This window comes from Ixodes scapularis, unplaced genomic scaffold (assembly GCF_016920785.2).
Source record: "Ixodes scapularis isolate PalLabHiFi unplaced genomic scaffold, ASM1692078v2 PGA_scaffold5__190_contigs__length_132052651, whole genome shotgun sequence".
Taxonomy (NCBI): domain Eukaryota; kingdom Metazoa; phylum Arthropoda; class Arachnida; order Ixodida; family Ixodidae; genus Ixodes; species Ixodes scapularis.
This window is the reverse complement of record NW_024609880.1, coordinates 108,484,906-108,506,391: the sequence shown is the minus strand read 5'-3', so window position 1 is coordinate 108,506,391 and position 21,486 is coordinate 108,484,906. Positions and strand designations below refer to the sequence as shown.

The 21,486-nt window shown below is 43.7% G+C and overlaps 1 pseudogene; it reads left to right on the top strand.

The window, feature by feature from the left end:
* The first annotated feature begins 1,420 nt into the window (after nt 1-1,420).
* On the top strand, nt 1,421-21,165 carry LOC115315337 (annotated as a pseudogene).
* Nucleotides 21,166-21,486: the final 321 nt, after the last annotated feature.

The following is a 21,486-nucleotide window of genomic DNA, read 5'->3' as shown; positions in this document are numbered from 1 at the left end:
TCTTGCAGCCCTGGTATCATTTGTCTTCAGCGACACCAAAGGTATACCGCTTGCACTAACTATTTGCGAGTGTGTCGTGCATTTCAGTGAAACAGGTATTACAGAATATCACAGGTATATCCTTAGTAATGAATGGTTAGAAAATGGTATGAGCGAAATAAACACTTGCAGATTGTCTTATGGTCAGTTCAGCCAAGGATAATGAAAGGGGTGTCATGTCGATTTGTTTGTTATCAATGCAATCGTTATGAGGTAGAAAAACATGTCCACGCAACGAAATAAACTTATTTATTTATTTATTTTTCAAAATATGTTATTGTTTTGGGGAGAAAAAATAACGTGTAAGAGGAGATGGAACAGCGACTTTTCCAATTTCGGGTCGGCGTAACTGTGAAGGCAATAGGAATAAATAATGCAAGTTTACATCGTAAATGTGTTCATGGATAACTCATGGACACTGGTTTACTTAGCTGGGGTTAATTAGTTAAATTAATTTTATTGAAGATTATATTTAAGGAAAAATAAAAGGACGAATTTGCTTTTTGTGCAACTCTTTTATATAAGAGCATCTTCTCCGATTTTTAACATATGTTAAAACAACCTTTTGAGCTTAACCGTTTTTGCCAGAGGAAATAACGCGCTGTGCTTTTTAACAAAAAGTTTACGTTCTAGTAAAAATATGAGACTTTTGGAAGGCAAAAATTAAAATTAATTATCGATTTTGTTTTAATATTCACTCAATGATCTCTTGACACCGGTAATTCAGGCCCAGACCACAAAGATGCTTAGAAGAGTGAAGTAGTCATTTCAGTCACGTATGACCTACCTCGGGGCGTGTCTTTGATAGTTACACAAACGACACAAGCGACGATATGATTGAGACGACCATACTTCACTCATTTAAGCGGTATTGTGAGCAGTGCTTGCGGCGGGCTTTTTGCACGCAACTTTTAAATCGGTCTGGCCTTTAATTGTGATTGCCCTCAATACTGCACTAGCAACGTGACCCTTAAAACCAATCATCAAAAGGTTAATTAACAGATTTTAGTTAATTGGTTAACTTACCTAACGGTTATAGACTGATGGAATGTCCACCGAGCCTGATAAAAACATGGAAAAAACAACTCTCGTTCAACCCCTTTAAAAAAATTGATTGTTCGAATTAAGCTCAAACGCCCTATGAACATAAAACTTACGAACGGACACTAAAAATGTCAGGGACACCTGTCAATGTTTTCTCTTGCACTTGAAACAACAATATACACGCAGAAACACAGAATTATTGTTTTTACTTCGCCAGCTGCGTGGCAGAAGATGAAAGACGATTTTCTACGGCGTCATATGTCAGGATTTCGTGAAATAAAAGGGAGTATAAAAAGATAGGGGTCCAGGAAAAGTCAAGATTCCAATCTGGGTGAATATGCAGCGTCACATTGCATATGTCTTGGTCTGTACCCTTCTGGCCACTCAAATGCTTTCCCCGGCTGAAGGAGACGACGATAACAAACCGGCAAAAGTAGACTACGAGGACTACGAGGGAATAGCTGACGAACTTTTTCAGGTAATGTAGTTCTAAGGAAGACGTGTATAGGTTATGAGGCGCTCTTTATAAGTGGCATATTAACCAGAGGGACGAAATAATCAAAAGTTCCATCATACCCACCGAGCAAATACGTCCGTGTTCAGCCGTCACATCAATCGCTCCAACACATCTATCATGACATCGCCAACGAGAAACTACATCCCTTTTGGGCAAACTACAACAACGTGCCCATCGTTTTGTTAGATCCATCTTATTGTTTGAGCCATCGCGTCATTATATACACCAAGAACCTACGTCCAAACCGCATGTCAACGTATCCGCAGAACAAACACACGCATCGATGGATGCGTTGGCTCGGTGGATGCCGCGATCATAAACAAACACGGGGCGAGTCAAATGTTCTTTTGAATGCTCCAGATCATATGAAAACAAAAACAGAGTGCCGGAAAAGCACCCGCTATCACTCTATGTACCCCAGCAAAGGCTAGAAGCACGAGCTCGAAGTTATTGTTGAAGCTTCTGCTGCATAAACGTTCGTGACGTGAAGCCGAGGTGCGTTCTTGAGCAAGAAGCTCACGCTTGTAGCTTTCACTACAAGTCCATCTTAAGGCGAAACATAGTATAGAGTAGACTGTGCCGATATTAGGGAGCATTTGTAGATTTTTTCTGCAAGCATGCCAAGAACAGCTGACCTCGCGGGAGCGTACTGGATCCACGCTCGAAATGACGGCACGAGGTCCCGTAGCCACACAGCAATGCCGAAAACGGTTTACGGAAACTCCCTGTTGCTTGCCTAGAACTACAAGCCTGAGATGTGCAAAGGAGGGCAACAGAATATTGCTCTACACGCATTCACGAAGATAAATCTAAATGTCTAAAATAAACTCTTGTTCACATTCTATACGGCTAGAATTTGAGATAGAGGAGGAGATGAAAGTGCGCGGCGCTGTCATAACACCGAGCTTGATTTGAATGATCAGGGATTTTACGCAAAGCTCCTTGGGTTTGTCTCGTATTTTTAGTTGTTTTTTCGTTTAGTGGTGTGTATACTTGCCGATTTTATTAAGTAAACATTGTACCGCTCTTGAAATTTTAGAAAAAAAGTTATTGTTTTTGTTGAGTTCTTGCGCGACAAAACGAACGCAACTAGGAGGCTTGCTTTATTTTACCCTAAGTTTTGATGGCGCCGCCCGCTCAGTCGTATTAATCGACACGACTGAGCTCTCGAAAATTTTCTACAGCAGAAGATAGCCGAAAGGCATGCATATTTCTCGCGCACAAACGACCTGATTGTCGATGTATACGACAGGATTCGGACATGGAATTCAGCAATAGTCAACATTCGATCATTATATGTATTGTGTGTAGCACGTGGTCTAGCGCTACCCGAATAGGGTTTGTTTAAAAAAGATTTCAAATTAAAGAGCACATCTAGTGAACGGTATCGATGACAGTCACTTCTTGACCACCAGACGGAGTGTGAGAAGACCTCGTTATGCGGCCCGTTTGGGGAAGAGCTTGCTTTTTTCACAGCACCAGTACCCAAGCAAAAGAACCGCTTACGGCCCGAATATCCGTCGAGACAGAAGATCCAACGAGTCGAAAAATTCAATTGGTCACGTGACAGACAAGACGGAATACCCATGGAAACGAAATGTCCAATTGAGACGAAATGTCCAACGAGTCTTAATATTTAACGAGACTGAAGATCCAACCAGGCCTGAATGTCCAGCGTACCTGAATATCCATCCAGATGGAAGATCCAACCTGTCTTGAATGTCCACCGTGACTGAATACCCAACGAGACGGAAGATCCAACCAGGTCGGGACGTCTACTGGGAATGGATACTCACTTCGGCAACCGTGAAGACGTAAAATATTACCGTGCTGTGCAGCCTCCATTCAATAGATGCGTTTACCTCATTCATCAGTGACCACCCATGCTGCAGTCTACCAGGACGTCTGGAATTACACGGACAGAATTACGATGTTTTTGTGTTCTCGAGGGGCAAGCTAACAGTTCTTTCTGTAGTCGTTTAGTGACGCATAAATTGAATAAATTTTTCTTGTTTTCCGCTGACTACGTTGTCCTCTTTTGAAAACGTGGAGAAAGGTGCCGCATGCCGAAAGGGGATCCTATATTACCGCCTACGAAGCTTCGTCTCCGTAGTGTTTTTGTAAAGAGTTGGTCTCGTGTGCACCAATCACTCATCGTTGTGCGGGTTTACATTTTATTCTTGAAGTCTTTTTTTTTTGCTAGAAAATTTATGAATAAAACGATAACCTAGATAAAACATCTTTCTAAAATAAATATTGGGTGTTTCTGCAGTTAAAACTCCGCAAAGTTGCACGTCTTCTTTCTTTTTCAGCAGTTGTAGATGTTTTGCAAAGTTTTAGAAATTTAACCAGCTTGCTTGAATGTGCTTGAGCGACCAGCGTTCTTTTTAACACATTTAAAAACCTATCAGCTCGAAATACGTAAACATTGCGAAACGCATTCCTCATATCAAGTAGCCAGAGTAACGACACTGTATGCCGCTCCGCGATCGATATCCACTTGGCCACGTGGCAGGAGATACGGAATATAAATCGGAAAAGAATATCCAATTGAGACGGAATGTTTAACGAGTCTAAATATCCAACGAGACGGGAGATCCAACCAGGCAGGAATGTCCACCGCGACTGAATGTCCATCGGAGCAGAATGTCCAATTGAGACAGAATGTCCAACGAATCAAAATGTCCAACGAAACGGAAGATCCAAGCAAGATTCAATGTACGACCTGTCCGAACATTAAACGAGCCTGAATGTTCACTAGTGGATCTTTTGAGTCGTTGGATCTTTGAGCTCGTTGGATATTCAGGCTCTGAATCCAAAGGAACGAACGCGACTGATCCCCTTCCCACCCCACCCCGGTTAGCTATTTTTGGCGGACTGAATGTTTTGGGATTATCTCAAGGGAGAGTTTTAGTGAGTCGCTATAAGAGCACGCACACGGTTCCGGAAACATAAATGATGCGTCTGCTTCCTTTCGGGAAACCGCATGCGAAATATAACGTATTTTTTTAATCAAAGTGAATCATAAAGCGTTCGCAACCATTTCAACAATGACGATGATTTGATGAATATATATGGCTCAACCCTTTAAATCGGGCAGTGGCTTGTGCCACCTAGCCAAAGTTTTTAATTTAAATCTACTAATCTCTGATTACACCCGTAATCAATCAAATCTTGATTACACTCGTAATCAAAACAATCTCATATCGTTGCTAAGCCCAAGCCGTCATCTACCATTGTCCTCGAAACTTCATTCTTCCCTCGACTTGTGCCACCAGTCCGACAACTTGTGTTTGGTGATCTCCGCTTTACCAGCGTTTCTTTTTCCGTCGCTGTCTTTAAAGCACAAAGCCTTCACTAAATCCGTATCACATTTAACTGCGGGGTGAAGCCCTTTACAGTAAAGTATTGAGTAGTCAGCCGTCTCTTTTTATTCCCAGATGCCCCACACACCGTATGTATGCCATGGTATTTCGCTCTATGCACCCTAGTTCGAAAAGCCCCTGTACTGGCCTTATGTGTACGGGTGGATTACTGGATGGATGGATAAGGCCTTTAAATCGGGCGGCGGTTTGCGCACCTAGTCAGTGTTTTTCACTTCTTAACATTTATTAAACATAGAGTTATATATCTAGAGATTTATTCCTAAAAGCTATTTACGTTCCGTATAACGGAGCCGCCTCTAGGCAACCGTTTGCACGGATCTTGCGCAATGCACGTCGCCCGGAAGGGAGCAAGGAAATATTCACATTTGCCTGAACTGGTGCCACCAGTCATATAATCTCCTCTAAATTAGCTACACCCTGCCCATGTCTATTTTTCCATCACTATTCCTAGATCCCAGCACGTTCGTTAAATTAGTCGCCTTTTCAGCTGCTACAGGGTGAAGCTCTTTACAGTAAAGTATCAAGTGATTGGTCGTCTCCTCTTCCTCTCCACAAGCTCGGCACACCGTATCTACTTCCTGATATCTAGCTCTATATGCCTTAGTGCGCAAAACTCCCGTCCCTGCCTCGTACAACAAGGAGCTCCTCCTGGATTTGTCGAAGATGGGCTCCTTAGTAATGTCCCTTTCAAACGACTCGTAAATTTCCAAGGCCAATTTAGCCTGTATACCTGCTTCTTATATTTTCTTCTAAGTGTCTTTAACTCTCTTATAAGGCTTTTTTTTTTTTCTCATCCGCCTCCCTGCTATTGCCCATATATTTAGATCAGAGTTTTTTAGTCCGCTTTCTCCATTCTATATCCACGCTTCTCATCTCTAAATAGCTAAGAATTCTTCGTACCCCTAGTTTTGACTTTATTTCTCTTAGCCTATCCTCAAATTCAATCTAACTGCTAGCTTCCCTGCCCTCGAACGAGGACCATCCCATATAGCCCTGTACACCTCAGTTCGGTGTATTGCCATGTGCTCCTAGAGCGGATCTAGCTAATCCACATTAATTTATTTCTAGCCTTGTCCGGACGTTCAGTTTTATGCACAAAACTGCATTTGTAAAAGTCAGGCTCAAAACCATAACTCCATTCTAGAACTACCTCACCACCTTATACCTGTTATAGTTCCACAGTGCTCGATTTTCATTATGACTGCATTTCTGTTGCCCTTACCTGTTAGACATTTGGCACGTTCATTGAAGTATTATATAACCTCATTAATCTTCACTCCTAGATATTTGTATTCATCAACTCACTCAACCTCGAATCATTGTATCTTTAGCTCTGCGTTTGACGGGCAGCGCAATTGTGTAGTAAACATTCAAAACGTTCTGCAGCGTGTAAATCTGTGACCCGCGTTTCACGGCGCACCACTCATGTAAACAAGACGCCGAGGTAACATTTACCGGTTGGAATTTGAAGAGCTCTGTAGCTAAATAGAGTAAAACGTCTCTGAACGACCCCAAAGGTAGGTTATGTGTCTCTATCCTCTTGAACTTAACGAACGTTCACGTCGTGTGCCGTTGAACCAAATCATTTTGTATGGTAGCGGTCCTTAATCCGAACCACAAAAATTTATTTACACGCGTAGTTTACCACATTCACGATCGCTTGCAATTGTGAACAGTCGTCCAAATGATTTGGTTCGACTTCTACGATGGAGCGAAATGAAACAGGATGGATATCGCCGCCCGAACATAGATACCTCAGACGTCCACTTAATATGCACTGAGCAGGTCAGTCTTACGCGTGGAATTTCAAGGCACAGTTCTCTTCCTGTAAATAATATGCAAAAGACTTGCGAAAGTCAAGTCTAGGCGTATTCACAGACCACTGATTGTTTGAAACAACGACGTCATTTTTCGAAGCGTCACTGGGGTCATTGCTTGCGACGCACTTCTTGAGCGCAATAATTAAATCGGTGGGGAAAACGCGAAACTTTATCGATAAATATTTTGAAAAATCATTACCTCCTCGCGAATGATTTAAATCGGTCTGACCGCTAACAGTAATTACCCTCAATGCTGCAATTCCATTATGACACCTAAAACCATAATTTAAAAAATTCTAATAAAAATGTTATATCATTAGTCATCTTATCATACGATTATTCCTTCATCGAATATCCGTCAAGATTGATAAATACATGGTGAAGCCGGCACTCGTAATACTCTCGCCCTCATTTTTTTTAAAGACTGCTGAATGATTTTTTTAGGGTGCTTCCATACACAGACGCGCTTTGTCTTGAGTGGTGATATCTGAACCATTTTTTTTTCTACCCAGTCGTCTTTTTATGCCGTTTGAAGAGCTTGCAATCTTGTTTGACTCAGCTTGAGCGCGTAGACTTGTCGAATGGTAGACGCCATTTTACGGGATACCTCATGCGCTGGCCCACTCCGTGCAACAAGGGATGTCCTCACCCTGTGATGGGCAGACCTGTGGGCATCCCACTGATCTCAAACAATTTGCTGGATCGCGCTTCACTGCTCCTCGAATGCGGCCACAGGTAGTTCCGAATCGGCCATTTTGGGCTTGTGTGAATCTACCGGGAGAAGTGTTGCAGAGGTTGTGATAAATCACCGGAAGTTGTGAATATGCTGTGCCGCGCGCGCATAACGTTCCTGCATACATATCGGTCGCGGAGTTCAGGATTGTCCAGCTGTTCTGGCGAGCTGCTATCATTGATCAGCGGTAGCTCTCAGTAAAGAAAAAAAAAAAATCGGTGGCTGCTAATATGCACTATCAACCGTGGATATGTCCGAGAGATGCGTTCCCACGTCTTCTAGAGGATTCAAGCTGATCCGCTAGAAGAACCACTGGCTCTGCGTTTCACCGACCATAAATCAGTAATAATGAAGTCGAAACGGCAACCCAGAACTCAGCACTACCTATGAGCAATAAAAAAAATCAGCACCTTCAGCACTATTTATGAACAATAAAATCAGTATCATCAGCACTACCAGAGCTTCGCCCCAATCAACAGCATTCACCACATGGAGATGCGATCATTTTTTTGTGAGGGAGGAACAGAACCATGATAAACCATAGCTGAGACTGTGGTAACAAATGGGAAAAATTAAACAGTTGAACAGAGCGAAGAAAGGACAAGGCGACGTCTCATACTCGGCTACTGCGTTTATTGAGTCCCATTCCCTATCTACCACAGTCTCAGGATTCATCGTGAACCTTCACCAGCTCGCTTCCACGCTTACCATCTTATTAGGAATAACAAGTTTTCAGGAAGTCACTTCATTTATGCATTGGTTTGTCTGAGTATTTGGCGCGTATTAAAACGCATCAAGCTGATGGCTCAAATAAAGGAGACAGAATAAATCTATACAGTTTCGTCCATACGTCATATTCCTGCTCTTTCTTTTTATTTATTGTGTAAGTTTGTTTACACACATGAATGTCCGTAAAATGGAAGCAATTTTAAAATAAATAAATTTGTCATTATGCTGCAATTAGAAAAAGGAGAAAGGCAAACATGCTTACAGCTTGTACAGCCGGTAAATGCAGTCAAGCAAACAAAAATGTCGACCGGATTCCAAATACACCAACGTCACGTGCAGTTGCCCGGCATAAAAGTCAAACAATAACGATGACAGTGGTGCTGGAGTAGCATTTGCAGCATTACTCAGCACACACAACATTGACGCCATTATCTTAGTGTGACCAAAATGACAATTGGATTGTATAGACCATTCCATTTAGCGCTCCAGGGCGGCGCCATTTCGTTCGACCGCAGCGCCCTCTCCACATATCTGGGAAGTTGAGCAGGTTCGACGGGGTGCAACGAGAGAGAGGGCACATGCCCGATAGGGCTAGCAGACGACAAACCGGGAGGTTGCCGTTCTCCATCTTTGGGCTGTACCGGCGGGCTGTACCGAACATCGAACTTTCGCTCGTGGCCGCTGTTGTGAAGTGGTTCGCGCTCTTAGAATATTTATGGCTAGTCCAAAATCAGCCTATAGTGCTCTATTGTTTTATTTCAATAAATGATCTACTAGTGTATCTTTGTTCAATTACTTCAATAGCAATGGAGTCAGCCGGCAGTACAACCTCCACCACTGCGTCTATTGCGTCAGGCGAGCAGGTGTTTAATTATTATTCCAGACTTTCGCTCATTGTCGCTAAAGGCCTACACCAGTGCGAAGTTTGTGTAGTAAAAAAGCTAAAGCACCAGGACTTACTTTTCGCCGGAGAGATTGGGCACTGTGACACAGTTTTTCCTCTTTTTTTGTTATTTAAATGCAGGTAACAGCGCAATGGGACCCGGTCAGTCTTTTTATCAAGCAGAACATTACACGATAGCCTGCCTATCAAGCTCCGCGCATCTGCGCTTGAAATTTACAGAATGACGCTATTTTAAACCGAGTTTGAACGCCAGCCGGATGATAGCTACATGCGCTGCCCACTCGGCGTAGCAGACGACGCGTGGGGTGGGAGGGGGAGGGTATTTCTTCTCTCTCTGCGCTTCCTAGTGGAACGACCTAAAAAACCCGGGGCCACTTGCGAAACTGTCGTACACGCGCACGAAAATCCCTGGAAAACTAACCACATTGTTAACTAGCTTAAGCTTTTCTTAAAGGTTGCATCGACCGATCTAAGGCCCGACGAGACGAGCAACTGCACAAACGTACAAGTACCTGCGGGCTTCAGAAACATTTCGGAATCGAACCAGGATGCGTGGAAAGTAAGTTCTGAATCTTACTACTGTCTGTCTTATTGGGAGCTTTCTAAGGTCATATTTAAGTGAGTGTGCGATTTCTCCATACCCTCCGATTGGCTGCGTTCGTAACATTTCGCTTGCCTCCCCGTCCCGGCTCACGTCGTTTTTCTCTAGTTCCTTAGTATTTCATTTTTTATTTTAAGTCACGAAGAGCCGAAGCTTATAACATTCATTTCCGAATGCCATAGTTCATCTCAACATGCATTTCTCGGATAGGTATTGTATACAGTACTCTCACTTCTCGTATCACAGTTGAGATAACTGAGTTAAGGTTGGCGACGAAACTCAACCGCAGACCGGCCGACAAACAGCAGTGACTTCGTTTCTATAGCTCTCGTGCCGGCCGCCACTGTAAAACCAAACTCCGTTTCGCCTTACATCTGGCCGCAGCGGATGCTACGGGCTATCGGAGCCAACCCAAGGCCGTGTGAGCTTCCTGCGGCCTTCGACGGGAAGCGTCGTGACGCGTAGAAAGCGCGGTCACGTGCTACGTTCACAGAGCCCGATTCGCTGGGAAGAGCGTCCGCTGCGGCTGAACGCAACGTAAAACTGCGTAATGCCGCGTGCAGGATCGAGAAGATACGCTTCTCCGTTCATCTACAAGGTTCGCATTCACTTTTTCCCCGAGCGTAGACGGTACGGAGGCCAGAATGACCTTGGCTAGTCAGTTTCACCCTAGCTCTCTCCCGGACATTCTAGGTACAATATTCTAGATGACGAGAAGAGTAGACAGAGAGTCGTGCGCCGTATTACCGATTCATTTACAGATTTTCTCTCGAGATAGCCAGAGCTGTTACGCCGACGGACCGTCGCTTGCTGCTGCTTTCTCGTAAAGCCCTTTCATCCTGGGAAAAGTGGCGCCATTTACTGTTGTGGAAATGCTCGAGACACATGCCGCATGCCACTTCTGGAAAAAATGGCGTCTGAATTCTAGCTGAAAGCTGCACGTGCCTCGATGCACCTTGCGCTACTTTTAAAATATGAAGGGGGTTTATTTTCTCGACGTGCGTTCTTCTTCGTTCTGGCACAAGTTCGCCCCCCCACAAAATCTTTAGTTATTCCCACTTTCACCTGCCTCACCGTCTGTCATTCGTGACAGTATAGTATTCCGTGTAGTCACTGTCGCAGGTTTTATGGATTATGCTCGAATTCAGTGAACTTCTATTCGAATGCTGTCCATATTTTACGGACACGGGCTTAAAATACGGCTCTATCGTACCGCCGCTTTCCACACGGGGGCAGGTGCCTCATGAAAACACACGATTAGATGCCTTCTGTTTCGGCGCTCTTATAACACAGGTTCAAAAAATGACCCTTCAAGCTGGGCAGCTCTTCATCGGGGCTTATATTTCTATTGGTGGTTTCAACATTGTATTTCAGTTCATGAATGCACCCGGATACTTCAAGTACGTACTGTACAGAAATTTCCACGGCGACCCTAAGAACGAAGGACTATATATGTGCACGATGGTCCAGAAAGTGTTATACGAAAACAAAGAGACTCAAAAGAAGGAGGATTCAAAGTTCACCAAGTGGTTCGATGTATCATTAAATAAATCGTGAGTAGAAGAACATCTTGTGCTCGTAGTGTGGCACGCTCTAATGGAAATAAAACGTACAAATGGTTGACCAAAGAGTAACGACAGATTTTTCTTCAGGTTTTTCATACAGTCCTGTCATAAAATGGTGCGACTGAATGGAAGTTCAGTAACGAACGTATTGAGTGCGCGACATCGAAGAAGTAAGTTCGGACAATTTAATATTCTCTTAAACTATCTAAGCATTTTAGTATTTATAAATTAAAAAAAAAAACTGAAAAATCAGCAAATAATTATGTTTCTGCTTGATACGTACTATACTTTAGATGCTTGGTCATTTTTCGGCCATCTAACGCAGGTTCTCTGCACTAACAAACGATCCACGATTTTGTAACCTTTCTGAACCTAGTATCACGGCGCCCTAATTTATAGATATATTAATATAAAAACTTAAACACACATACATACATCTCAAGAAAGAACTCAGGCGTATTAACGGTTTGTTTTACACAAAAACTAGCCGCGACTTTTTGTCGAAGTTCTGCGGGCAAGACTTAAATTCTTTTTAAATATTCACATCCGTTCAGATCCCAAACAACAAATGGCTGATATTTAACCACTCACTCTGGTGTTAGAGGTTTCTGAAGCAACAATGGCGCGTTCTAAAAAGCAGAAAAAAAAGACACGTGTTTCTTAATGTGAAAGGTAAAAGTAAATGTGTTTCTTGTGTTATTTTGTCTCCGCGTTTATTTTTATGGGGAAAAGAATACCTGCAGCGAGGCACCAAAGGGGCTAGAACACGATGATTAAGTGGGTAGATTATTCTTGAAATTGAAAAATGAATTGAAAAATTCAATTTATGAATGTTGATTTTCTTCTGGCGACCAAGCAACACTGCCCAAATTAGTCACACCATGGTGCGCGTAAACCACGTGATCATCATATTTCCATGAACGGTCTCCTATTCTAGGAGCGCCCACGCTCGACCTGAAGTCCCTAGATAAGAGCTTCCTACAAGTAGCGGCATTCTTTGACGCACCGACTGCGTGACGGTGCAGGTTTTAGGAAGCGAATGGAGGCGCACGGCAGAGGTTTGAACTGAGTGCCGCCATTTTGTTCCAGCGGAATGTGCTTTGGCATTTGTATTGGTTGTCGTTACTTGTAAAAAAGGTATCAAGGGACTTTAGCTCGACCAAGCTCGTTTCGCCACGGTACGATCGCACGCACTTACGGCACTCGGCTAATCCAAAGCTACTCTCGCTCTCGACCACTTGCCCTTTGACCTTCCTTCCACCTTGCATGCACGTGCGAGATAATCGCCGGACAGCTTCCAACATCTTTCGATAACGATCACTCTCACCGCTGATGCGACTGGTATCGAAGACCCCGACGAATCGAGTGGTGGCGTAGAAGTCATCGTCTTGAAGGGACACTGACAGCCCCCCCCCCCCCCCCCCCGCCAAAAAAATGCTTGATTATTTGCCAGACGAGTCATTACGGTGTTAGAAGACTACCCAATTAATATATTTAATAAAGCCAAAAGACGCAACTGCTCGATACCGAAACCAAAACCGAAACCTACGCACGGAGGTCGGAGAACTATAGAGAGCGTGACTATAGCCCACCGCGCACTTCTTTTTCCTTTTTTTTTTTTTTTGCCGCAGGCAGCAGACGACATGCGTTGCAGGAACCGTTTGGCGTGCGATTGCTTATCAGTTATGTTTGTTCCGCTCGCTCTTCTGCACTTCAAGATGAGTTGTCTTGTACATTTAAGTGTTGCCAATTAGTAGTGAGTACCCGTGGTGAATGCCCGTGATCGGCTTCGAAAAGAATGCCCCCAAGATGCTGCGTGAAGAGATGCCTCTCAGGTCATGCATCCAAAAGTGGCATTGTGCGGCAGAATCTGCACAAGTTTCCGAAAGATCAACGGGACCGGGACTAATAGCTGGCTGCAACAGACCCTTTTCAAAAGTCCACACCAACGACTGTCCGCCATTGCTTGCTCACATACTCTGAACGTGTATTGGACACGAGGGTGTCGTCAGCGTTCGGCGTCATCTTGGCTCAGCTCGTGGTGATAACGAGCGCCGACGTCACGGTTCGGCGAAAACTCGGAGCCAATCACACACTTCGTGAGCAAGCAATGGTGACCGAACAATGTTGCTCGATGGACTTTTGAAAAGGGTCTATTTCTGCAGAACATTTACGGGCACCTCGGAAAGTGGAAGCTACCCGATTTATATGCTCCTTGCATTTTGTTGAAAGTGACTACATTGAGTTCGCAAGTGTCAAAAAAGGAATCCCATACCATTTAGTTCAGCGACGTTTCGCCACAACATTTTTTTTGTGATAATTTTAAAAAATAAATCTGTAAACATCGCAAAATGTTTGACAAAAAGAAAAGAACGCTCAAACTGTGGATTGAACCTGGGTCCGCTCCGTGCGGAACGGGCACCTTTACACTGAGCTACTGGGGCAACTCTTCGTTCGTTGTCATGCAGCTGGTGACTGGATGTCGGAAAGTTTGCTGCCGATTTCCTTCCAGCAAAGGCATCCCCGGCTCGAAGTCGGGCAGCACCATGCATTGGCCACGTTCGCACCTATAGTAAAGAAATTGCTCGCGTGCACATTCAACTGGAAACACTCAGGTCGTGCTTGACGTATGCCCGAGCGATGTCTTCAGCTATGGGAAGGGGCGACGGCTCAGCGACGTCTTCGTGCAGATCGGTTTGGTGGTCGGGCGTGTCGTACAGAATGAATCCCCATTCTTTTGATCGGTCCAAAATTTCTCTTTCGTAGGAAGGCAGATTCGCCGGTACCGTGAACGAAAGTTCTGAAGTAGAGTTCCCACGCCCGTCGTGCGCTGTCATCGCCGTCAAGCCCGCGAGACCCGCGTTACGCGATACGACGCCTTTTTGAGAATTGTGCGGTGAACGCAAAGAATGGCTCCAATTTTTTGTGCAACTTTTTTTTTTTTTTCAATCAACATATTAACAGTTCTTTAGAAGCCACCAAAAATGGGTTTCATATTTTTTTCTATTTTTAATATTGCGTGTGTGCCTTCAATAATCCTCGACTTTGATTAAATTTGGTAGGTTGTGTCTAAACCTTAGAAAACGTCCCGTGACCACGGAAAAGAGAGTGAGCGCGACTCAGACCGGTCAGTTCTCGATCGGCGGTTTTCGGGCGGAAAAAAACCGAATTTCGAGCCGCAAATTCTGTTCTGGGTAGTTGGGCTCTCATATGTCACGTACAACGAAAAACCTCGGCGAGCATACTAACCCTGTCAGTGTCCCTTCAAAACCGCGTGCTCAGAAAACGGAAGGTAAACGAAGGAGCTCGAGGCGCCGGGAGAGCCAAGTCTGCGAGTGCGTACAAGGGGAAGCCGCGCATCGGGCGGGTGACGTAAGCGACCCAACAAACATGGCGGCCTTCCCTAATGGGGTGGATTCGAGGGTCCCGCAAGTAAGTCAATTTATCCATGAAGCTGTCGCACAAATTTCAAAACGAATAGAGCAAAAATATAGAAACATACGATGGGCCCTAGCAGTATAGTAATATGATATACATTTTTGTACTGGTCCACCCCCCTTTAAGTTGGCCTAGTTGGTACATGCTTATAGGGAGGTAAAACAGCGCAAAAATAGACGAAAGACACAAGGGGCAGGGTGCACACACAAGGCGCTGTGAAGGGCTGAGGGCAGGCAAGTACTCGATACTGATTTAACGTAACTGAATAGCTCGTTCCTCACTTAGCAAGAAACTGAGTGCGTTACTTGTGGCTGACCTTTAAAAGGAACGAGTCACCTCCACTTGAAAGTGGCGCGTTGTTTTCTTGTCACTTTGAATGTCGCTTTTTTACGAGGCAGAGCCACGTCTAATATTGGTCGTTTTTAGTAGTTCCTTCCTTTTTAACGCGATCAATCGGGGATAACTGTGGCTATGCTGGTATGACTTGTGCTCATTTTTATGGTCTATCTAGTGTTTTCTTGTCGTGCAAATTACCGGCGCGAGCTGCGGTAATAACTAGTTTGGATGCCTGTGTTGTACACCTTCCCATCTAGAAGTAACTAAACACCTTTACTCGTTATCCATCGAAATATAGCAAAAATACTTTACTCGTTCTTTCTCTTAAGATTCAGCAAGTCGTCACTTAGTGAAGAACAAAGTAACTAGATTCAAGTAACGCGTTACTTAGCAACTTCGACTCAGAGTCCAGGATACCTCATACATCATGTCCTCATTCGGCTATACTTATATAAGTTATAGTTAAGTTATCCCAATCTTAGACCGCCTGCCTCAGGAGGCGACTGTTAGTCCACGCACGCTTTAACCCAGTTTTATGCCATCATAATCTGAACCCTGACCACCAAACCTAGCCAGCTTGCATGCATACTGTCGCTTCTCGCAGTTTGGTAAATGGCGTATTAAATTCTTTCAGATGGAATCATAACTGGCGAATATTGTTACCCTTTCTTGTACACCGATGGGAATTGCGCCGTTGTGTTGATGAGTCATTGGGATCACGGTAAGAAGGTTAATGGTTTAATGCAGTCGGTAACTTGTGGTTAGGTTTCCATGATCTGGGGTGTCATACCGATAAACCCCGAAAAATAATCCCCGAGTCGGTTTGGTAAAAACAAAATATGAAAAACCCTTAAAACCCGAATTAAAGCTGTCCTCAAATTAGAAAAGCCCGAGCTTAAGGAGAAGAAAAAGTTATCAGCAGTTTTATTGTATGTTGACTCGGAGCACAGCGCCCTAACTAGCCCCGGAGCAAGCATATGTATATTTTTATGCGATAGCAAAGACGAAAAAAAAAAAATCTACATACGGTTTCGATACATGTTCTGGAATTAAACGAAATAATATGCTAAGATCATTCATCGGTAAAATGATCGTCGTTTTCGATTGATCTGAAAAGCGCAAACTATAACAATGAAACGAAAATGCCCAGGATGTTTCACGATGCTTCATATTAATCCCCATTAAGCATCAATTCAACGGCAGTCTTGATAAGAGTGAACCGCCATTGTCAAACTAACCACGCAAGATTGACAAAGGGAGGCTTATCTGGATAAATTCTTAATATTGTTATATTTGTGAGTCACGACAACAAAGTCCAATCCAAGCACGTCGTTGTAGTAGCCAGTGTTCCAGTTTCTAATCTGGACTGTACTATTTGGGCTACTTAAAGAAAACAAAGCTATATTAATTTAACCCGCAGATTTCTTCGGCATGATCATAATTAAAATGGTTATACGCGTCTTTTCATGAACTTGTATGGGAATATTAATTTTGTATTGCTAACTATTATGAATATTCACGTATATAACCAAATTGATCTTGAATTTAACATAGAATGTCAAAGAATTTGAACTTTACCAAACTTAGACTCTAACACACACCTCCGTCTTTACACTAAAACTAAACAGCGGAAAACACAGATAGGATTTTGACACGGAATCCTATCTGTGGCACATAGTTTTCTTGATGGTATAAGCCAAAAGCTGACCAGCCAATGTGAACGTAACAGTAATCAAGAAGGACGGGGAGGCTAAGACGCATGCCATACAGTGCCAATCGATGTATACACCAAGAGTGACCAGCCCCATAGTTTTTCTAATATCTGGTTCATTTCTCAACAAGCCGCTGCGAAGCAATGTAAGGATGCTACCGGCGTTCAGGTGTCTGATCCCTTGGGAGACAAGGCCCGGAAAGGTGAAGTATTAATGGCTGCTTTCTATATTTATATTTTAATCAGATATTGTGGCTCTTAAAACTTTGCGGTGACTCCTTGAAAAGTAATCAGACAAATAAACAAATGGCAAAAAAGGATGAAAAAGAAGGGCAGTGAATTCAGATAACGACACAATCTTGTTACTCTGCAATTAGTTCATACCGAAGTACAGCCGCTGCCGAAAAAACGAAATCACCATTCACATGAAAAAGCGAGGAAACTGCCAGATTCTACACAGATTTACAAGATAGAAACTGCTTATAATGTGTCAAGAAAATATAGCTGCTCTGTAGCCTTCTAAGAATAAGGGCTCGAGTAGTTTGACATAAAGTACAAGTCTATACGCCGCCCACAATCTGTACTACGACAAAGCGTGAATCTCCTACACTTACCTCGGATGAAATACACATAGTGTTCTCAATGTTGCACAGGAATTTTCATTTATATTTTGCAGTGCTTGTCTTATTCTGCGTTAACGTATAGATATGGGTCAAATAGTGAGCTCTCATGCCAATAAAGAAAACCAGGAAATTATTGTAAAAACTTGCCTTAATAAATTGTGCTTCATTTGTCGTCTTCAATTAGACAAAAAAACAGATTGTATCAATCCCTGTAAAAAAAGACTTCACGAGTTCTAATAGCGAATATAGTAGGTGATTCTAATTGCTATTTTCCATCTCCTAATTTTAAGGTGTACACCAAGTGTAATTTAAACTATATATCGTTATGTTGAAGATATAAAAGCATCAGAAAATCTGGGCAGATAAAGAAAGGTGGATTCAAAATAGGGGCCCAACTTTTAATTGGGAAGCTATATAAGCAAAATTACTTTACTTCATCGCATCCACGCAAAGAATATACTGACACGTGAAGGACCATTAAGCGATATTCACACGGGGAAAGACAATCGCAGAGGGATGCACGTCACGTCATCAGCGAGGGCAGCTCTCTTCTCAGCTTCGTCGTTTCCACTCTTGACACCAACGCGTTTAATGAGCGACCGACTATAAATTAAAGCAAAACAAAAACAAGCATCGCAAAAGTTTGGTTGGAGGGAGACCGGCGGCCGTCCGTGTGATGCGCGTTCTCGGGGTTTGCTGGTCCCCACGTCGAAACACGGTAATGTAAATGGGTGAATCGTCCGGATCACCAAATCCGCGGGGTCATCCAACCAGTTGATGTCCCCTCGTGAACTGATTAATTTTAAAAAGTGAGCGTGCCGATAGCCCTGCACTTCGACCTTTTCTACTACCCCCAGGCGTCCCGCAACACCTGACGTTTTCTTCACTCGATCTACGCTCCGTGGGAAATTCTTCGAATTTCAGCCCCCGTGTGAATACAACTTTAATCTCATTAAGCGAATTAAAAAAAAAGAACCGAAGAATGCAGATTATGTTTTGTGCGTATTACGGCGCCTTTTTTTTTTTTTTTTTATTTGTTGCGTAAACAAGTGCGCAGAAGAAGCCTGCGTAGCAGAATTCTTCAGCGGAACCAGCTGGACGTCTCGGAGCTTGTTTTGGTCAAATGCCACGATTTTTAGTTGCCCTGGGGAGAAGTAGGGACGGTTAGTTTTTTTATATCTGCGCTTAACCTTTGTTTTGATTTTCTCGCATTTCTGTTCGCTGGTGGCTTTTCATAGAAAAACTAAAATACACACTAAAAAAAACAAGCTGGCAATAGAATTCTGATCGAGGCATTCGTGCCGCCAAAAAAAAAGTAATGTTCGCGAGGATAATACAAATTAAAACGTAGTGTGGCTGAGCGTATTATTTCCCATCAGAATGGTAACGAGAGACGCTTATTTACTTATTGTTTTCTTTTTTGTTTATTATACTCTCAGGGCCGAAGCATTACAGAGAGGGTGGGAGTCGGGATCAAACACGTCACAAAACGGTCAATTCGGCTCGAACACACGAATAATAGCACGTTAGTGTTTCATTAAATCCCGCAAGGTCATTGATGCTTGCAATGCACGGGGGAAGGCGGTTCCATTCAAAAAAAGGGTTTTTGTATGAATGAACTGTAAAAAGGAATTAGTCTTGCATGTTGCTAAGCCTGCTTTGCAGGGATGGTCAAAACGAGAAGATATGTAGATGTGGTCATTGATAAGTTGGCGTTTTAGTATAGCATTGTTAATGGATAATTTATGAAGCAAGCACAGACGAGAAATAAGCGCCGGGTGGAAAGGGGAGGCAATGAGAGGCTAGATTTCACAGAAGTCACGCTAGATATGCGATGATAGTGGGATAGTATAAAGCGTACTGGACGGTTTTCGATGGCCTCGACGCCTGAAATTAGTATTTCTGTACCAGGATCCCAGGCCGAACATGCATCTTCGAGCTTAGGTATAGTACTGATGTTTTGTAAAGCAATAATTTTAACGATAATGGAGCTAAGGAAAAGTTACGTCGTAGGTATCCAACCATGCATTTTTAAAAGGTTAAAACAGCGTAAACGACTCGGGACAAGAAGCAGAAGAACACATACGCAGCGCTGTATATGTGTCCTTCTGCTCCTTGTCCCTTGTCGTTTGCGCTGTTTTAACCTTTTAAGAATGTCACACCAACTAGCCCGAGCGTCAACCTTAGCTATGTTAATGGCATATTGGTGCCAGCTTATTCGTAATTGCCACAACCTTGTTGTTGTTGTGGTTGATTTTCTCTCTTAAGGGCTCAGTACCCTCCTTAGATTTGTTCCAAACTACGTTGAGCTATATTTTTTTTTTGGTAATTAGCCGCGGCTGTTTTAAACCTCTGTTGTTTCTTTCTTTAGTACCATAGCTTCATTGTAGCCCTCGCTGTTTTAAGGGCGACTGTAATGCACACGTTTAACGAGCCCTCGTGCCATTAAAACAGAAGCAAATGCCATGCGTCTGACGACTAAGCTTTAAAAAGGCCAAGTGTCGTAATTAAGTATTAGCAACGAGATCCAAACATTGATGAAGAAAGAATAAAACAATTAAAACAGGGACAACACAACCACATCTTTCATAGATGTGGTTGTGTCCCTGTTTTAATTGTTTTATTCTTTCTTCATCCATGACTTAAACCAACACGCTCTTCTCCCAAGCAAAATCCAAACATTGCGTTCTACCGGCTAAGCTGACAACTATACACCTATGGGGACGACTAGTGCCACTAAATAAGCTACGCTTCAGAGTAACGACACTTGGCCAAATTGTGGCTTAAAAGCCTGGTTGCAAGTTGTCTGAAGGTTTATCTGAAATCACAGGAAATGCTTTTCCGACCTCCACAAATGTTTAAACAGCTCGCGACAAAGCAAAGCAACATTACATGAGCTTCCAAACACCAAATCTAATGCTGAGGAAGTCGCACGTGAATCGTGACGACCCGCAGTTGCGTCTGCTCTGCACAAGCCCCAAAATGGCGGCGCCAACAACAGTGTAGAGGAACGGAGAGCAGTGTAGAGGAAGATGACGTAAAGGACGTGACTTGAGAGAAATCTATACATACCAGTCATTCCTCGGTCATGCCTATCTATAGTCACCCCAAGGTTAAGAAACGGAGAGCGTGGCTCATTTTGTTTCACGTTCCTTGTTTCGTGATTCGTGCTTCGGTAACCTTATCGACTGCAGAGTGATAACGAGACATTTGACACTCGCCATGCCCTGCGTTTTTTAAAGCGCCAGCGACTATAGATGCTTGCAAGTACGGCCTCTGGGCGCAACCATTTTGCTGCTGGTGTGCGTAGATTGTCTGATAGTCAAGCATTGCTGAAGCGTAGCCACGGTTTCCAGACTGGCGCCAAAATAAAGCGTTTTCCATTCACGGTGGCCTAACTGGTTTTCAATGCGCGACTGCTTCCAAACGTCTGTAGAGAATATTCTCTTTCCTTTTTGGCATTTTAGCGTTTTGGATGAATATGAGTTATTTTTCGATTGATTACAGAAGAAAAGAGACCTTGCGAGAGAGCCTGCGAAATGTGGGTGCGAGCTGCAAATCTGAAAGAAACTTCGGTCAGTGAAAACTGCACGTCATACTACGAACGATTTTGCGGCGAGGCCAAATTTCCGCTCTACAACAAGACAATGTGCGATCTCGTCGAAGAAGCTGACGTTACCGTTACCTCTGACGACGGCCGTCACAGGGACGAACTTTAGCGGACACGACGCGACTTCCCGTGACTCTGTCTAACCGCTCATTCACACTGGAAGCGGATCCGCGTTCGCAACCGCTTTGCGAACGCGGATCCGCTTCCAGTGTGAATGAGCGGTAATGGTACGTTTACACACCTAAGAAAAAATCCGCTCCCGCGGGCGCGGATCCGTTCCCGGCGGCAGCGACGACGGGCGGGTTGCGTCTACATCTATTTCCTTCGAACGGCGGCGGCGGCGCCGGCTGCGGCAGCTGTTCTACCATCCCGTCAAACAGAACGAGAAGGCGCAAGAAGTCCCACCTCGGCTGTCTCTCCCGGACGTTGC